Genomic DNA, 19,536 nt, shown 5'->3' on the forward strand with positions numbered 1-19,536 from the left:
GGCCGGCCTTTGGTTGTGTAGAGCATTGTGTGTGTGGGTCAGCAGCTTGAATTAACTTCTCTTCTGTACGGGGAGCCAGTGGAGTTGCCTGAGCTGGGCTGTGATGTTGATTTGTCGGTAAGGCAGAGGACGAGTCTGGCTGCATCGTTCTGTATGGTATGAAGTTTCTGTAAGAGGTGTGTGGCAATTCCTACGCAGAGGGGGTGCTGTAGTCCAGTCGGTTGGTGATGAGGGCCTGTGTCAAGGTTCGTCTCACACCCAGATCTTCCCAAATGACACAAGTTCACTGTTGCAACAGACACCCTCTTACAAACTTTTTTCTAGATTCCAGATCCATCTTTAACTCTTATAGTTCCTTCCCTCTTGTGGAATGCAGGGTCACATAGGAACCAAAAATCGGCCTCAACATAAAAAAATGTGGGCCACATTTCCAAACAGCGATTTTTGGGTAACAGTGTGCAAGCTGTACAGGTGGAAGGGGCTAATGGTATACGGTAGCCACAGAGGTTAACATGTCCATTTGGAATTTACAGCATGACAGGGGGAATGCTGAGCATGGCCGAAGATGTGCAAAGTATGAGTGAAAGTCACAAGAGTAAACAGTAGGATAGTACATACCACTTTTGACCACCAAATGGAGACATATGGTACTAATTAAGTACAATCTTAAAGAGATAGTATATCTGTAATGAGCAAACAAACACGTTTTTTACTTCAACATTAATTGTACCTTTAAAAAAAGGGTCATTATGGGGGTTAAAAATAATATATGGAGGCATTCAGGTCCTTACAACAAAGCAAATCACAGCATATAGAATTGGTGCAACTGCTGTGTACTCGGGCCAGTACCACGAATTCCAGGTTCACACTGGGCTAGTGATCCACATTTATATTACCAACTCCCCCCACCCCTCTTGTTCCCTGGCCATGATGCTTACCTTTGAATGTTTTAGAGAGGTTCCTCTCTATTATTGGCCCTCCTTTATCTTTTCAGTTAAATCTTTTAAACTGAAGACATAATTTGGTTAGCTACCGGAGTTACATGGGCATTTTTATTAGAAGAGTGCAAAATTCTAGTCATATCCAGCATTTTTTAGATTATTTAAATAAACAAATGAGATTTACAGCTGTCACTCTATCTATTACAACTTTTAAAATGAGTGTAAAAATGTGGCCAGACACTCAGCACTTTACTTTCATTTGAATGAAAAATGGTACATCTGGGAGGCGTGGCCAGCCTGTGAATGGAGAATAGATGTATCCCCAAGTTCACCTCCGGATCCTAAAAACGCGGAAGACACGCACACCTCACCAACTCCCGTTATCCTGTTAACTAAGAGCGGAGGAGACAATTGTCTACTACAAGAGGCCCGCCTTCTTAAAAAAAAGACTGGAATAGAATGCTATTCAGATATTTCCCCCACAGTTCTACACTTCCTGACATGTAAAGAAGACATTGTTAGACCTGACAGCCTTAGGTTGGTCTTCTCCCACACTGTTTGCCTTTGACTTGTGTGCTTTTTGCAGTATCTTTTTGTTCGCATTAGGACTCTGAGCACTTTCCCCCTGTTGACCAGTGCTAAAATGCATATGCGTCTCCCCTAAACATGGTAACATTGGTGTATCCCGAACTGGCATATTTAATTTACTTGTAAGTCCCTTATAAAGTGGTCTACCATATACCCAGGGCCTGTAAAATAAATGCTAATAGTGGGCCTGCGGCACTTATTGTGCCACCCACACAAGTAGCCTTTCGAACCGGTCTCAGGGCTGCCTCTGCAGGACCTGTGTGTGCAGTTTCACTCTCACTTTGAATTGACATTTAAAACCTCTTGCCAAGCCTTAAAAACCTCTTTTATTACATATAAGGCACCCGTAAAGTAGGCCGTAGGTGACCCATAGGGAAGGGTGGTATGGAAGTAAAACGAAGGAGAGGGACTTAAGTTTTACAGGTTCTGGTAGCGAAAAACTCCCAAAGTCGTTTTTCACTAATGTGAGGCCTACTCCTCTCATAGACCAGCATTGAGAATTTCTTAATATAGTTTTAAGCTGTAATTCCTGATCAGAAAGGAGAAGTTACTTCATGTTTCATATAATTGGAATGGTAATGATAAATCCTCTTTACTAATAAAGTCAGATTTAACATCACTATTTTAGAAATGCCACTTTTAGAAAGTGGGCATTTGTTCTGCTCTTACTGCTCTGTGTGTCTTGCAGACTGTTTAATATACATCTGAACTAGGTGACAGCTACACTGTGGGAATTCCCCACTGACAGCAAACACTGGAAGGATGGTTGTGACAACGGACTCATCTGCATTTTGCTGGGCCTTCCTGGGCTGGAAGGGTGGAGAGGAGCTAACACAATTCAATAGGGAAGCGCTGTCCTCAATAAAGGGCTGATTATCCCCTAGTGGTAGTCTGGAGCCAGGGCTGGGATGAAAGTGGGACATGTGCACTTCAAGAAGCTACAGTGAAGCATCCCACTTCAGAGGCACATTTGGGTATAAGTACTGGGTTTCTGACCCTACAAAATCAGTACACTTCTGGACATGGGAAGAACTCTGCTGGAGTAAAGACTACTGTGCTGTAAGGATTGTCACTTTGCCTTTACTGACTGGTCCAAGGAACTGCTTCCCTGCTTTGCTGAGTTGCCCTTCTGCCTGCTGATCTCTGCCCTGCTGGAGACAAGGACTGGACCCATCCTGCTGAACACCCAGAGTTACTCCAAGAGCTTGTTAGCTTGCCCCCTGTTCTTCTGCAGTCTAAGGGACATCAAAGAGTGCCTGCAATTCTCTTGCTGCTGCTGGACTCTGCCATCTGTGAGTCCTACCCTTTTCCCCGTGCCCCCTCCAGTCCTGGGCCTCAAGGATGGATTCTGCAACTGATTTCTGCAAAAACAGACGCATCGCCTTGAGTGTGCAAGAAATTCCGCCACATCGCTCCTTCAACGCCGACGCAGAGAAACTGTTCGTTAACAGTGGATTTACAGCCTTCACAGCCCGACAACGGCGTTCTGTGCAGCTAAATAACAACACATCACATTCACTTCAATGGATTTCGCCGCGTAAGCGGGGCCCGACTGCGAGGAACGGAACAGGCACATCGTGGCCTCAACATTGATGCTTTGCTCCATCAAAGGTACTGTTTCAGCAGACCCTACATGGATTCTGTAGCTGGCCTACCCTCCATCTCGGTCACCTATAACATTGGTCCTTCACCACCTCAAGTCACCTTTTGACCGCTAGTGACTTCTAAGCACTATTTCTGATTTAATCTTTAAAAGTTAATATCCGGACTACCACTGATTGGATCTTTGTAGTTTTGGTCTTGTTTACTCAAATATTATCTATTTTTCTAAATGGGTGTGGAATCTTTTTGTGGTGTTTCTCACTGTGTTACTGTGTAAATAGGTGTTGCAAAAAACTTTACACATTGCATCTTAAGTTAAGCCGGACTGATGTGTGCCAAGCTACCAGAGGGTGAGCACAGGTTAATTTAGAATGTGTATCTGACTTACCCTGACTAGGATTGTGGTCCCTACTTGGGCAGGGTGTATACTTCTGCAAACCAGAGACCCAATTTCTAACAGGTAGGGTCAACAGTTTTATACAAACACACATTATATAAAGCGAGTTATTGCAGATGGTGTGGGTAGATTAGAAGAGAGAGTAGTGCAAATGGGTTTCAACACATGCACACTAGTATTGGTATAGTCCTCCAACGCTAAGATGGTAGTCTTTCTTAAATTGGCCATATTTTTGTTTTTTGAGTGCGCAGAGGGTGAGATACTGTTTGGTGGGGATCCTAACTTTGTAATGGATAGGGTGCAAGGTAGCTCTCAACAAGTTTTGAAAGGTAGTGGGGGAACATAGAGGGCTGCTAGGAGAACAGTTCAGGAGCTCTGTGATGATACGGGCAGTTTAGAGGCAGTAAACTCCATGGTTCTCTATTTTGAGATGGTTTTGGCATGTGTGAAGTCACCAATATGCTAGGATGAGGAAGGGAATTAAAACGATTTTACCAGATTGGATGTGTCAGATTAAAGACACCGAGCACTAGTCACAAGCAGTGCTGGAGCTGCAATGGAGAAGGGCGGAATTTGCACAAATCCCCCTTCGGGGAAATTCCAGCAGAGTCAGCACCATTACTGCCTGCTAGTCGAGGAGGTGGATTGATGTGCTGGAAGAGCAGGAGCAGCAAAAGCGAGGAGAAAGTGACCTCTGGGTGCGGATGTTGGGAGGAACTCAAGGAACAGACCCGGCGCCATAGGAATAGCCTGCAGACAGACTGAAACAGGGACAGTAATGTCATCAACACCTTAACTGTAATTTAAGGTTTGGGCAATTCTAGTTGAAGAATGGGCTGGGACCAGTAGTACCTCTTTTTTGAGTGCAGTTAGATAAGGGTAGGTATTCCCTATGTTCAGCAGTAAAGAAAAAGGGTGACATCTTGATAAATAATACTTGGGGTGCTCAAAAGGGGAAAAAAAGAGTATTCAGGAGAGAACTTTTTATGACAGAAAAATGATAAAAATGGCAAGTATAATTAGGCACATTAAGTTTAACCCTGGAGCCTAGTTTAAGTATACAAACAAATGCCCCAAGCATGGATGCAAGTTAGCTGGGTTTAGAGAACCAGATTTAATGATAAAGCCTGTCAAGACACAAAATGAATTACTCCTCTCAGATCCTGTTAGCGTGTCAGACCTTATTTGGTCTCTTATCTTTAATTTATAAAGGGACACATTAGAGGTTTGATGGACCTTTTGACTGCGCTTAGAGAAATTCCCACCATAATCCCAAATCCTGCACATATCATCAACAATATAATTCAACAACTGTAAATACCTTTGGAGTCAGAAATCTTCACGCACCATGACTTATTGGGCCATGAATAACCATTCCTTTTAGTAAAAGTAAAAACGTTTATTTCCCTATATCAACAGTGCTAAAATCACGTAGATTAGTCTAAAAACCAAATGGTACACCTATAAGAACAACATTGGTTCACCAAATCTTCTAAAGAATCTCAATTTAACTAGGGCATGGATTTATATGCATTCAAGAGTTCCAGTACAATTCAATAGCAAGAATAATTGAGCAATAGAAATAGCATACATCTTGTCAACTGAGCAACATCAATTATTTGTTAACAACAACCTGTTAACATGTCAGTGTTTCCCTTACTAACCTTCTGTTTGGGCTTCTTACAAAACAATTTAGTCAACATAAATTTGGAAAACATTTAATTATGGCTCTATCAAAATAGCGGTTGGTACCTAGGAACAAAAGATAACTTACAACAAGGGCAATAGTATTTTGTCATACCTCTCCTCATATGAATCAGCAAGGTGCGATTATCTCTGGTAGTTGGACATCTGTTTGGTCAGCATCAGCAATGGGCCATGAAAGGGAATGGTTCAGAAATGGGGAATCCAAGCTATCTGAAACATCAGAAAGCAGTATCTAAGGCTTCAGAATTCAGCATCAGAAGTTTAAGCAATAAAATCAAAGATAGAAGGAAATCATCAGGAACTGTTCAGCTCCTCATACATAATAGAATGAGCGACTCTAAGGAGGAAATCTAAATAGGAATGAGCACACTTCTCTCTGTGCAGTCGGGTTAAGTTAAAATTGTCTCAAGAACTTCCCACGTTGCCATTGGTCAAAGAATTGTACGTTTACAATTTGTCCAATAGGGACTTATTTCTAAATCTAACATATAACTAAACTGTCTTTCACATGTCGATAATTGGCTCCACTTCTGTTACCACCGTCAGGCTCATCAAGTAACATTTTTGTATCCATCTGTATTCCAGTCAGTGCATCCATTGTTAGCTCCTGGGGAACATCGCTGTCTCACGCATCAAACTATACATTGTAGCACTAACTAGTACAAGGCATCCTAGCAAGCAGTTCTCATGAGAAAATGAAATACATCTGCTAACGTTTGGTCAACTCAGTGAAAGCAATACATGTATAAATTTCTTCAGGCTTACATTTCTCACAATATAATTTAAACAGTGTAGCTTAACATGAGGCTGTGCAAAACTAGGCCCCAAACCTCGCTAACTTAAGGCCTATAATTAATAAAGCAAATACATAATGCAAAACATTAATTTACCACATTACTCAAATAACCTAAACAAAAGCACCTCAATTAAAATTAATCAGCATTTAATAATGACACTTCATGAATAATGAGGTCACTCAAGTGGGCACATTTTCCAAATCGCACATTATTTTCTATGTCTAGTCAAATTATATGCAGATTCATAATTCAAAGTACATGGATATTTCAGTAAAAACTCAGCGTTCATAAGTCCTTTTTAGGTCAAGCATAGTAATGTGCAAGGGTTGTAATCAATTCAGTCAGCTTGAATCAAGCCCATCTCACGCCCATCACTTTAATTCATTCCTGGGCTTGTCTTTCAACAATCCCTTGATGTCATTGGTAAATGCTATACGTTTGTCCCGCCTTGAGGCTCTTTTGTTACGCCTTGCATACTAACCCTATTACATGGATTATTGCACAATTGGCAACAGACTTTTAGGAGGGCAAACTATTTTGTCTTTTGTCTCTTCGCTTCGCGCTCCATTGTGGCCATGGCACTTTAAGAGCAAACAGCTCAAACTTGATCGGAGGTATTGGAGCACTGCTCACATTGTTCACACTGTTACCTAATCTGAGTCATTTCAATTTTGCTTTAGTCTCTACCCTTCGTGCTCCATGGTTTAAAAAAAAAACCTTGTAATTGGTTAATGCTTTACCTAAATAAAAACACAGAAATCATCAAAGCAGCTCTCCCGCAAAGCAGGAGATCAGATACTACAATCTTCACTGCACTCTGGGAAACTCGCCTCTTAATGCTTTGCAGGCTTTTCTTTCCAAAAACATTTTTGACTACAACTCAGCCTGTGGTGGTCCTAGGACAATGGGACCACCACCACAACTTTCCACACGACACACTTTTTCTGTCTATGTCAGCTCTGGGTCCCCACACTAGGTTAGTGGAGACCCCAAACCCCAAAATAATAACCCCTACCACCATTCAGTGTCTTTTTAAGCTCTCTCATGGCTGGAACTTTTATTTTGCAGCTGAGAGTACTTTTTATTTTAAGGACCTTGTTTGTGATATTGCAGTAGGCCTGCTAGCCCTGAAAATGTGCAAAGCACTACGCTCTTTAGGGGCTAAATATATGTTTGCACTGCATTACTTTCTGCCATGTGGTTATGCCCCCTAGGACTAACTGTATGGTGACATGACCATGTTTCTTATAAATGCTATTTTTATCGTGGTGTCCTCTAGGGGCTGTTCTGAGCATTACAGTCAACATACTACAATATTTGCGGCACTCGGAAACTCACCCCAATATGCTTTGCAGGGCATTCTTTTTATAAAACATTTTTTCTCTTAACTCAGCCTGTGGTGTTCCTAGGAAAACGGGACCACCTTCAAAACATTCACCAGAACGTGTTCTTTCTGTCTAGATCATCTCTGGGTCACCGCAATAGGTTAGTCAACCCTTAAAATAATAACCAGTACCACCATTCAGTTAATTTTTATGCTCTCTTACAGCTGGAACTTTTGTTGTGCACCTAGGAGTAGTTTGTGTTTTAAGGGGCTTGTTTGAAAAAACATTCCAGTAGGCCTGTTAGCCCCTTAGTTATATGTAGGGCCACTGGAATTATGTGCCAGGAAGGACCAAAATATGTTCAGGGTTGACCAATTTATGTGGCAAAAAAGTCCAGTTAAGCATTTACAACGCCAATAGTTCCAACTCAAGTAAATGCGAGACGCACTGCAAATGCTTTATAAGTTCATCTAGAAAGGGGAAGTCAGAAACCAAAATTGGCAGAAGAAAGTGAAATTTTAAGAAAGCTAAATGACTTTTCTTCAAACTTACATCCTGTAGGAGAAAGAACACCCCAGTTTATCATAGGAGGTCAATTAAGCACCCATCCCAAAATATATTTGCATGTCTTACAGCATGGGATGCGGAACCCGTTGATATGGACCAATTACAACCAATTAGCAGGGGCAGAGGAGATCATATAGAGATAGCAGGAGAGTAATAGGCTAGTAAGGAAGAAGTTAAAAGCCTAGGAGATAGCATGGAGACGCTGCTTAAGGATTTGACAACTGAGATTAAAAGTAGATTTGCTTACCTCTGAATAGAATAAAAAAAATGCATGACGCCTGCACAATTCTGGGTGAAAAGATAGAAAGGCTAATGAGATGCATGCAGTTGTTGGAGAAAGCAGCACAAAACCTGAACAGCAATTTGAACAAAATGAGGAGGAAATACAAAAGTTAAAGAAAATGACAAAGAAATAGAAGAAAAATGATAAAGTTAGATAATATTGCTAGGCAATATAAGGATATTAAACATCAAAGAAGGGAAAGAAGGTAGTGGTATTTCAGACCAAATAAAAATGATCCAGAACCACTAAAAAAATTTGACTCAGCTCTCCTTGAATATCTTTCTCTCATTATAATAGGCTGAGATATTATTGTTGTCTTGTACAATAAAGTGGACCAGGCATTGCAGAGAATTACTGCAAATCCATCCAAGTTAAATACGTAGCTCAGATTTTTGTTAAACACACTATGCTTGTCTAATATATGGTAAAGGAGAGGTGTCCCAATAAGAGATTGCACATTTTATAGTAAGAAATATGGGAATTATTCTAGGCTTGACTACGTTTTAACAGAGATAATGGTGATAGACAAAGTTACCAATATTGAACATCAGCCAGCACACCTGTCAGGCCATTCTACAGTATGTTTAGAACTGAAGCTGCCTAACTTAAAGCAAAATTCTAGATGGAATTAGACAGTAGGAGCTTGTTGGAGCTAGAGCTAAATTGCAGCGGGACACAGATGTGTTTTTTCCAAATACATCTGGAGTCAGCACCTATAAATACGTGATGGGATGCACATACAGCTTTTTTTGAGAGGTATGATCAGTAGTATCTCGTGGTATAGGTGTAAAATATAGGAAGAATATGAGTGGAGACAGATGGAACATGAGTTAGGGCAATGTGAAACTTCTTAAAAACATCACAGATTAGATGATACACAGACACATATATAAAAACAAACTTTACAGAAACTCCAGCAGAATTTTAAACTCTGCCTGGAAGAGAAGGTTTTAATAAAATGGGAGAATTGTAGTGTGACGGGCTGGCTGGAACCCGCCTGCACACTCCACCGACTTGTGCTGATGCTGCCGGTGGTGCACCGGAACACCACGGAACCACCACCAATGGGGAAGGCGAGGCCAGGACGACGCGGGAAGGAGGTGCAATAAGAAGGTTAGCGTCGGGACCAGAAGGGAAGAAGGAGTGGGGAGAGAAGGCGATCCAGGGCGAAGAGGAGCGACATGGAGGAGCAAGAGACCGAGAGGACACCGAGGAGAGGACTCCCGGCTGGGGGACCTGGGAGACCAGAGAGTGGTTTGCCCTCGACCAGAGAATTGAGGACGATAGAGAAACCAAAGGAGACTGGAACATCGTGGCGATCTGGGAAGCAGAGCGCAACAGCCTGCCATGCTTCCGGAGAAGCGTGGCAGATCCAGGTGTGTAAGAGCGCCGTAATTCGGGGAAGGGAGGACGGGTGGAGCGGACATAGAAGCAAGGGAGGGGGTGAGAAGAAAAGGAAAGTAAGAGGAAAAACACTGGGGAAAGGTATAAAGCACGGGTGAGGGGAGAGGTATGCCGACTAGCACATATGAAATAAGACAGACACCAGGCCACACCCTTACTAAAAGAAGAAAACAAAAAGCCTAAAACAACAGTCGACAGGACCACAGAAGAAAGAAAATAGAAAGATAACAGAAAACAGGAGAAGACTAAGGAAAAAACCTTTGACAGGAAGGGAAAGAAAGGAGGAGGATAAAAAGATAAGGAAAGCACAGAAAAATAGAGAGAGAGAGAAAAAGAAAGGAAAGAAAAGACAGAAGACGGGGGAAAGCAAGAAACAGATAGGAAAAGAGAAAAAAACAAAACCACTTACTGCTGTTATTCTTCTTTTCTCCACATGCGCTTCCCAGGAGACCTAAGAAACAGAGAGAAGCAAGGAAGAGGTTAAGAACCAGGGACCGAAGTAGCCTCAACAGAGAAAGACGGAAGGACAGAGGGAGAGAACCAGCAGGCACCAATCCACATTAATAATCAATGAACATCACGTACCTATTTGACGGCAGATTCCCGTGTTGTTATTTGCACTTCGTTCGTCACAAGTGGTGTCAGAAGTGGGATTTAGAGAAACACGCCACAATGGAAGAGAAACCATCCATGGCGGACATGATCGCCCAACTGGCGGAGGGGCAGCGGCACTTACAGATCGTGTGGGAACAGCAGATGAGAGAGGCCAAGGAAGAACGCGAAGCCTTCCAGACAGCTCTTTAAAGTCAGGCGACGATAATAGCGAACAATCAGCTGTGCACGAAACAGCCCTGGGGAAACCTACGGATACTATTGCCCATACCAAGGTTCATCCAAATGTACCCAGTAGTGTGCTGCAGAGGTACCAAGAACAGGAAGACCCGGACTCCTTTTTTACGAACTTTGAAAGAGACGCCAGCACTGCGAATTGGCCTGAGGTAAAATGGGGCCAATATATAGCGCCATTACTCACGGGACATTTGCAAGCCACCTACCAATCCATTAACGCCGGTGGCACTCTTCCCTACAAAGACATAAAGAAAACTATTTTGGAACACGTAGGGCTGGACAGTGAAAGTTATCGCACTAGGTTTCGCCAAATCAAATGGCAGCATCAAGAGAATCCTCGCACCCTATATTATAGGGTTCAACATGCAGCAGGGAGATGGTTACATTCGACTGAGAAAACCAGGGACGACATGTTCGACACTATAGTTTTGGAACAATATTTGGAAGCATTACCCTGTAACACTCGCACCTGAGTCAGGCAACACCCGGGCTTGACTAATGATACCGCAGTAGACGTAGACATTGCATGTGCATATCACAGAGCCCCAGACTTTCGGGCTACATCCAGTAGACATCCTCTCCCTTCCCCTGTCCGCCCAACCATAGCGAAAGGTACCACCCAGCGAACAGTGATGTTACATGGGCCTGAGCGTTCCCTGCCTGCAACAACGTCAAATACCACCTATCCGACCACAGGACCCCAGTGCTACCACTGCTCCGAATGGGTCCATATCGCTAGACATTGCCCCCATAAAAAGGATGCTGAAGAACCCATGGAGATTGGCTTAACAAGGGGTAGAGTATTCTGGTCCGGAGGGGAAAAACCCACATATACCCTGACTATCCTCATCAATGACATTGAAAGAACAGTGCTGATAGACTCTGGGTGTAGTCAGAACGTAATCAGACAGCAGTTAGTACTACCAGGTCGAGAGGAACCACAAGCACACATATTAATCGCATGTGTACATGGGGATCAAAGATATTATCTGGTATCCACTGTATGCCTGAATTGGAGAGAAAAGAATAAGACAATAACAGTGGGACTACTTCCCCATCTGGGCAGAGATATCATCCTCGGAACTGACTATGAGGATTTTTCCTCCCTCTTAACCAAAGCAGGTCAGGAACACACCCTTAGGATGTGGTGGGAGGAAGTACCCTTTGGGGTAGGTGAGGAGGAAGGTCGACGACCCAGAGTTATCCACAGTAGAAAGCAAAAAAGGGAACAGCGACAACAATATACCCAGAATCGGCAAGCCCCGACGGTCGACAGTCCAGAATTGGCCAGTAGGGTGTGTACCATTCCGGGGGAGTTCCGGTAGAGTCAACACGATGACCCCTTCCTGAAACATGCGTGGCATCAAGCCTTGAATCCGGAAGAGCATGTGGTAGGTCCTAGATTCATAATACAAAACAACTTACTGTATAGAAGACCCACCATAGCGGGAGAGAAAAACCTACAGTTAGTTGTTCCCATGAGTCATAGACAGCAGGTCTTACATCTCGCACATGGGGATAATGGGGAGGGGCACCTTGGAAGGGAAAAGACAGAGGAAGCGATACTCCAACGCTTCTATTGGCCTGGAGTATTTGGGGAGATACGTAAACATTGCTCAGAATGCCCAAAATGCCAAATCTTTAACCCCTCTCCACACCGACCTGCTCCTCTCCAACCCCTTCCTATCATAGACACCCCATTTTCAAGAGTGGGTATGGATATTATCGGTCCCCTCACCCCCTCCATAAGAGGACATTAATACGTTTTGGTAATAGTAGACTATGCCACACGGTATCCGGAAGCAATCCCCATTCCCAGCATGCACACTAAAGCCATCGCACAGGCGATGATAGAATTCTTCTCCAGGGTAGGATTTCCTAAAGAAATACTTACCGACCAAGGGACCCCATTCATGTCCAGACTCATGGCAGAGGTGAGCACAACCTTAGGGGGTGAAACAAATTAGAACGTCGGTATATCACCCACAAACCGATGGTTTAGTGGAAAGGTATAAAAGGACGATTAAATCCCTCCTCAAGAAAAGCATTTCTGAGGCGGGAAAAGATTGGGAGAAAAAATTGCCTCTTGTTTTATATGCTATACGCACCCATGTTCAGGCCTCCATGGGGCACCAGCCACATTTCAGAGGCTCATGGACAGGATACTACGTCCATATCATCGATATGCAGCGGCATTTCTTGATGATATAGTGATATATAGTATGACCTGGGAAGAACACATGAAACATTTAGGGGACCTTTTGCAGGCATTGAGAACAGCTAATCTAACGGTGAATCCAGAGAAGTGCAGATTGGGACATACCAATATCAAATATTTGGGTTATGTCTTGGGAGAAGGTCAGGTCAGACCACAGGTAGAGAAAAGAGAAGCCGTCACGAAAATACCTGTGCCACGGAAAAAGAAAGATGTTAGAGCCTTCCTCGGTCTGGTGGGTTACTATAGACGTTTCATTCCACAATTTTCCACGTTAGCGGAACCACTTACTAACCTTTTAAGGAAATCCCGTCCCTACATACTTCCACCTCTCTCCAGGGCTGAAAGTCAGAGCTTTGAACAACTAAAAAGCACACTGACATCTGGTCCAGTGTCGTGTTGTCCGGATTTTCAGATACCCTTTATTTTGCAAACGGACGCCTCCGATGTGGGTCTTGGGGCAGTACTTTCCCAGAAGCAAAGTGATGGGACCCAACACCCCATATTGTACATTAGCCGGAAGCTTCTACCAAGGGAAACCCATCATCCCACAATAGAATAAGAATGCTTGGCCATTAAATGGGCAGTGGAATCTCTCCGGTACTATCTCACAAGCCGAACATTTACACTGGTAACGGATCACGCTCCCCTCACATGGCTCGCTCACAACAAGGATACTAATTCTCGTATCCTGCGGTGGTTCCTCTCATTACAGCCTTTCTCCTTTCAGATCGTACACTTCCCAGGCAGCCAAATGACGAATGCAGACTTTCTGTCCCGATATCCAACAACTGAGCGTCTCCAGCAGCTGCTCTCTAGGGGGAGTGTCTGTGACGGGCTGGCTGGAACCCGCCCGCACACTCCACCAACTTGTGCTGATGCTGCCGGTGGTGCACCGGAACACCACGGAACCACCACCAATGGGGAAGGCGAGGCCAGGACGACGCGGGAAGGAGGTGCAATAAGAAGGTCAGCGTTGGGACCAGAAGGGAAGAAGGAGTGGGGAGAGAAGGCGATCCAGGATGAAGAGGAGCGAGGCGGAGGAGCAAGAGACCGAGAGGACACTGAGGAGAGGACTCACGGCCGGAGGACCTGGGAGAGCGGAGAGTGGTTTGCCCTCGACTAGGGAATTGAGGACGACGGAGAAACCAAAGGACACTGGGACATTGTGGCGATCCGGGAAGCAGAGCGCAACAGCCTGCCACGCTTCTGGAGAAGCGTGGCAGATCCAGGTGTGTAAGAGCGCCATAATTCGGGGAAGGGAGGATGGGTGGAGCGGACATAGAAGCAAGGGAGGGGGTGAGAAGGAAAGGGAAGTAAGAGGAAAAACACTGGGGAAAGGTATAAAGCACAGGTGAGGGGAGAGGTATGCCAACTAGCACATATGAAATAAGACGGACACCAGGCCACACCCTTACTAAAAGAAGAAAAGAAAAAGCCTAAAACAACAGTCGACAGGACCACAGAAGAAAGAGAATAGAAAGATAACACAAAACAGGAGAAGACTAAAAACCCTTAACAGGAAGGGAAAGAAAGGAGGAGGATAAAAAGATGAGGAAAGCACAGAAAAAGAGAGAGAGAGAGAAAAAGAAAAGAAAGAAAAGACAGAAGACGAGGGAAAGCAAGAAACAGATAGGAAAAGAGAAAAAAACAAAACCACTTACCGCTATTATTATTCTTTTCTCCACATGCGCTTCCCAGGAGACCTAAGAAACGGAGATAAGCAAGGAAGAGGTTAAGAACCAGGAACCGAAGTAGCCACAACAGAGAAAGATGGAAGGACAGAGGGAGAGAACCAGCAGGCACCAATCCACATTAATAATCAATAAACATCATGTACCTACTTGACGGCAGATTCCTGCGTTGTTATTTGCACTTCGTTCGTCACATGTAGATACGGTCACTTTGAATATGGGGAAAAGTGTGGTAAATTCCTAGTATGGAAAGATAGAGTAGGTCAAGTTAAGAATAACATAAATAAAATTTTGGACATGGGAACGAGTACTGTACAGACAAACAACGAAAAGATAGATTGTTTTCAAATACTATTAAAGATTACATGCAGATGAGAAGGTAACAAAAGTTAATAAAAAAAGAGATAGATAATGAGCAGCTCCCAATTTTGAAAAAAAAAAACTAATACATCTGAACCAAGAAATACAGGAAGAAAAAATAACCCTTGTATTAGGTAAATCTAAAAAAGGTAAAGCATTAAGCCCGTAAGGCATTCTGAATGATGTATATATAAATTTACGGGAAAATATCATTCCAATATGGAGGAGGTTATGTAACTCTATTCTTTAGGAGGGAACCCTGATGCCAGCCACATCGAATGAAGCAACTAATAATGTAATATTAAAACCAGGTAACTCTTCCATTAACAGTGAATTCGTATAGGCCTATTTCACTTCTCAATGGTGACTACTAAATATTTCTCAGTATTTTAGCGAATAGGCAGAGCAAGGTAGTAGATGATCTAATACAATGGTTTTGGAGAGGTTTTATACCTGGGAGATAATTATATGAGGTGACGCTCTCCCTTATAGGTTTCACCGACCTAGGTACAGCACCCTAGATGCCTTAAGCAGTACAGGAAATAAGTTGATGGACACTCTGGCTAATTTTGGATTTAAGGATAGTGTAGGAAAGTAGCCTCTTTCTAGCCTTCTTACCCCCACTTTTGGCCTGTTTATGAGTATATGTCAGGGTGTTTTCACTGTCTGACTGGGATCCTGCTAGCCAGGGCCCAGTGCTCATAGTGAAAACCCTATTTTGTAAGTGTGTTTGTTATGTGTCACTGGGATCCTGGTAGCCAGGACCCCACTGCTCATAAGTTTGTGGCCTATATGTGTTCCCTGTGTGATGCCTAACTGTCTCACTGAGGCTCTGCTAACCAGAACCTCAGTGGTTATGCTCTCTATGCTTTCCAAATTTGTCACTAACAGGCTAGTGACAAAATTTACCAATTCACATTGGCATACTGGTACACCCATATAATCCCCTAGTATATGGTACTGAGGTACCCAGGGTATTGGGGTTCCAGGAGATCCCTATGGGCTGCAGCAGTTCTTTTGCCACCCATAGGGAGCTCTGACAATTCTTACACAGGTCTGCCACTGCAGCCTGAGTGAAATAATGCCCACATTATTTCACAGCCATTTACCACTGCACTTAAGTAACTTATATGTCTAACCTTCACCTGGGGAAGGTTGGGTGCAAAGTTACTTAGTGTGTGGGCATCCTGGCACTAGCCAAGGTGCCCCCACATCGTTCAGGGCAAATTCCCCGGACTTTGCGAGTGCGGGGACACCATTACACGTGTGCACTATACATAGGTCACTACCTATGTATAGCATCACAATCGTAACTCCGAACATGGCCATGTAACATGTCTAAGATCATGGAATTGTCACCCCAATACCATTCTGGAATTGGGGGGACAATTCCATGATCCCCCGGGTCCCTAGCACAGTACACAGGTACTGCCAAACTGCTTTCCAGGGTCTCCACTGCAGCTGCTGCCAACCCCTCAGACAGGTTTCTGCCCTCCTGGGGACCAGGCAGCCCTGGCCCAGGAAGGCAGAACAAAGGATTTCCTCTGAGAGATGGTGTTACACCCTCTCCTTTTGGAAATAGGTGTGAAGGGCTTGGGAGGAGTAGCCTCCCCCAGCCTCTGGAAATGCTTTGATGGGCACAGATGGTGCCCATCTCTGCATAAGCCAGTCTACACCGGTTCAGGGATCCCCCAGCCCTGCTCTGGCTCGAACTGGACAAAGAAAAGGGGAGTGACCACTCCCTTGACCTGCACCTCCCAGGGGAGGTGCCCAGAGCTCCTCCAGTGTGTCCCGGACCTCTGTCATCTTGGAAACAGAGGTGTTGCTGGCACACTGGACTGCTCTAAGTGGCCAGTGCCAGCAGGTGATGTCAGAGGCTCCTTCTGATAGGCTCTTACCTCTCTTGGTAACCAATCCTCCTAACCTGGTAGCCAAACCTCCTTTTCTGGCTATTTAGGGCCTCTGCTTTGGGGAATTCTGCAGATAACTAATGCAAGAGCTCACCAGAGTTCCTCTGCATCTCCCTCTTCACCTTCTACAAAAGGATCGACCACTGACTGCTCAGGAGGCCTGCAAAACCGCAACAAAGTAGCAAGACGACTACCAGCAACATTGTAGTGCCTAATCCTGCCGGCTTTCTCGACTGTTTCCAGGTGGTGCATGCTCTGGGGGTAGCCTGCCTTCACCCTGCACCAGGAGCTCTTAAGAAATCTCCCGTGGGTCGACGGAATCTTCCCCCTGCTAACGCAGGCACCAAAAGGCTGCAACACTGGTCCTCTGGGTCCCCTCTCATCCTGACGAGCATGGTCCCTGGAACACAGCAACTCTGTCCACGTGACTCCCACAGTCCAGTGACTCTTCAGTCCAAGTTTGGTGGAGGTAAGTCCTTGCCTCCTCACGCTAGGCTGCATTGCTGAGTAACGCGTGGTTTGCAGCTGCTCCGGCTCCTGTGCACTCTTCCAGGATTTCCTTTGTGCAAAGCCAAGCCTGGGTCCCCGCCACTCCTTCCTGCAGCGCACAACCTTCTGAGTTGTCCTCCGGCGTCGTGGGACTCCCTTTTGTGACTTCGTGTGGACTCCGGTTCACTTTCCTTCCAAGTACCTGTTCCGGTACTTCTGCGGGTGCTGCCTGCTTCTGTGAGGGCTCCCTGAGTTGCTGGGCACCTCCACTGTCTCCTCATCCAAGTGGCAACATCCTGGTCCCTCCTGTGCCACAGCAGCACCCAAAAACCTCTACCGCAACCCTTGCAGCTAGCAAGGCTTGTTTGTGGTCTTTCTGCATGGGAACACCTCTGCAAGCTTCATCGCGATGTGGGACATTCATTCTCCAAAGGAGAAGTTCCTAGTCCTCTTCTTTCTTGCAGAACTCCAAGCTTCTTCCAACAGGTGGCAGCTTCTTTGCACTCTCAGCTGGCATTTCCTGGGGTCCTGCCCACTCTCAACACTGTAGCCACTATTGGACTTGGTCCCCTTGTCTTACAGGTACTCAGGTCTGGAAATCCACTGTTGTTGCATTGCTGGTGTTTGTTCTTCCTGCAGAATCCCCCTATCACGACTTCTGTGCTCTCTGGGGGTAGTAGGTGCACTTTACACCTACTTTTCAGGGTCTTGGGGTTGGCTATTTTTCTAACCCTCACTGTTTTCTTACAGTCCCAGCGACCCTCTACAAGCTCACATAGGTTTGGGGTCCATTTGTGGTTCGCATTCCACTTTTAGAGTATATGGTTTGTGTTGCCCCTATACCTATGTGCTCCTATTGCAATCTATTGTAATTCTACACTGTTTGCATTACTTTTCTTGCTATTACTTACCTAATTTTGGTTTGTGTACATATATCTTGTGTATATAACTTATCCTCATACTGAGGGTACTCACTGAGATACTTTTGGCATATTGTCATAAAAATAAAGTATCTTTATTTTTAGTAACTCTGTATATTGTGTTTTCTTGTGATACTGTGCATATGATACAAGTGGTATAGTAGGAGCTTTACATGTCTCCTAGTTCAGCCTAAGCTGCTTTGCCATCGCTACCTTCTATCAGCCTAAGCTGCTAGAAACACCTCTTCTACACTAATAAGGGATAACTGGACCTGGCACAAGGTGTAAGTACCTCTGGTACCCACTACAAGCCAGGCCAGCCTCCTACAGATAGATTCTATAGAACAATTCTAAATAAATATTTTACACCTACGGCTAGAGTACTGGTCAACAGAAATCTGACCACACAACTGGCAATATGGATGTGGACAACAATATTGTGAAGTTAGGTTTCTATGGGTAAGCAAAGTTTTACTATATAATTCCACATATATATACCTTAGCAATATATATATCTTAAAAGTATGTAGAGATAGAGTTGAGAAAAGTAAATATATACTTACCTATTTGCACTTACTTTCTTGATATTTTGGTGCTCAATATTTTTGACACAATAATCTGTTCACACAATATTTGTGTCTGATATTCTGTTAGTGATCCCAATTATGTCAAGGAACTAGGCATGGCTGCCCCCCAACACCTTTGTTGTTAGATTTGTAAATAAGTCATTAGCTCAACACCTCAGAGTAATGGACTTGAGATCCCACTAGCCCTATATGCAGATGAATAAATGATATATACATTAAAAGTAGAAGGATCCATATCTCATAAAGAGTGAATAATGTATGATTTTTGTCAGTTATCCGGGGGACTTGGTGAACAACTCAAAGACAGGAATTATGACATGGAACTACACATGGGAAAGAAAACTAGTAAGAACTGAAACAATGTACCTAGGGATAATAGTGATTCATGAGTTACAGAAAATTACAGTCGTTAACCCTAATAAAGTGATTAGAGAACCAGACCAGTTAATGAAGATATGGAAAAATTTACCATTTACGGAAGAGTAAATTTGACTAAAATGGTAGTGTTTCACAAGTTTACTTTTCTTTGTGATAACATACTTAAGATTCAACAAGAAACAAATAGAGAAGCTACAGAGGAATATTAGTAGCTTTAAATGGGCTTCTGAAGGAATTAGAATCTCTTGGAAGTAACTCAGGAGATAGAAGAAAGGAGGCCTAACAATTCCAGATTTCCAATACTACTGCTAGGTGGTCCAGTTTAAAAACTGCAGATGACGGGGGCGTGGCCGACAACATAGCGGGTTAGACGTGCCTGAGAAGAGCTCCAGACGAGTCCAGTTACATCCTGCGTGAATCATGACCCCCGATCCTCATCCGCCCTGCAATCTTGTTTATGGGGTCTCGAAGTTGATGGCTAGCCCGAGAGAGCACGTCCCCAGAGACATGGAGGCAGTCTGGA

Source organism: Pleurodeles waltl, chromosome 4_2 (assembly GCF_031143425.1).
Source record: "Pleurodeles waltl isolate 20211129_DDA chromosome 4_2, aPleWal1.hap1.20221129, whole genome shotgun sequence".
Lineage (NCBI taxonomy): Eukaryota > Metazoa > Chordata > Amphibia > Caudata > Salamandridae > Pleurodeles > Pleurodeles waltl.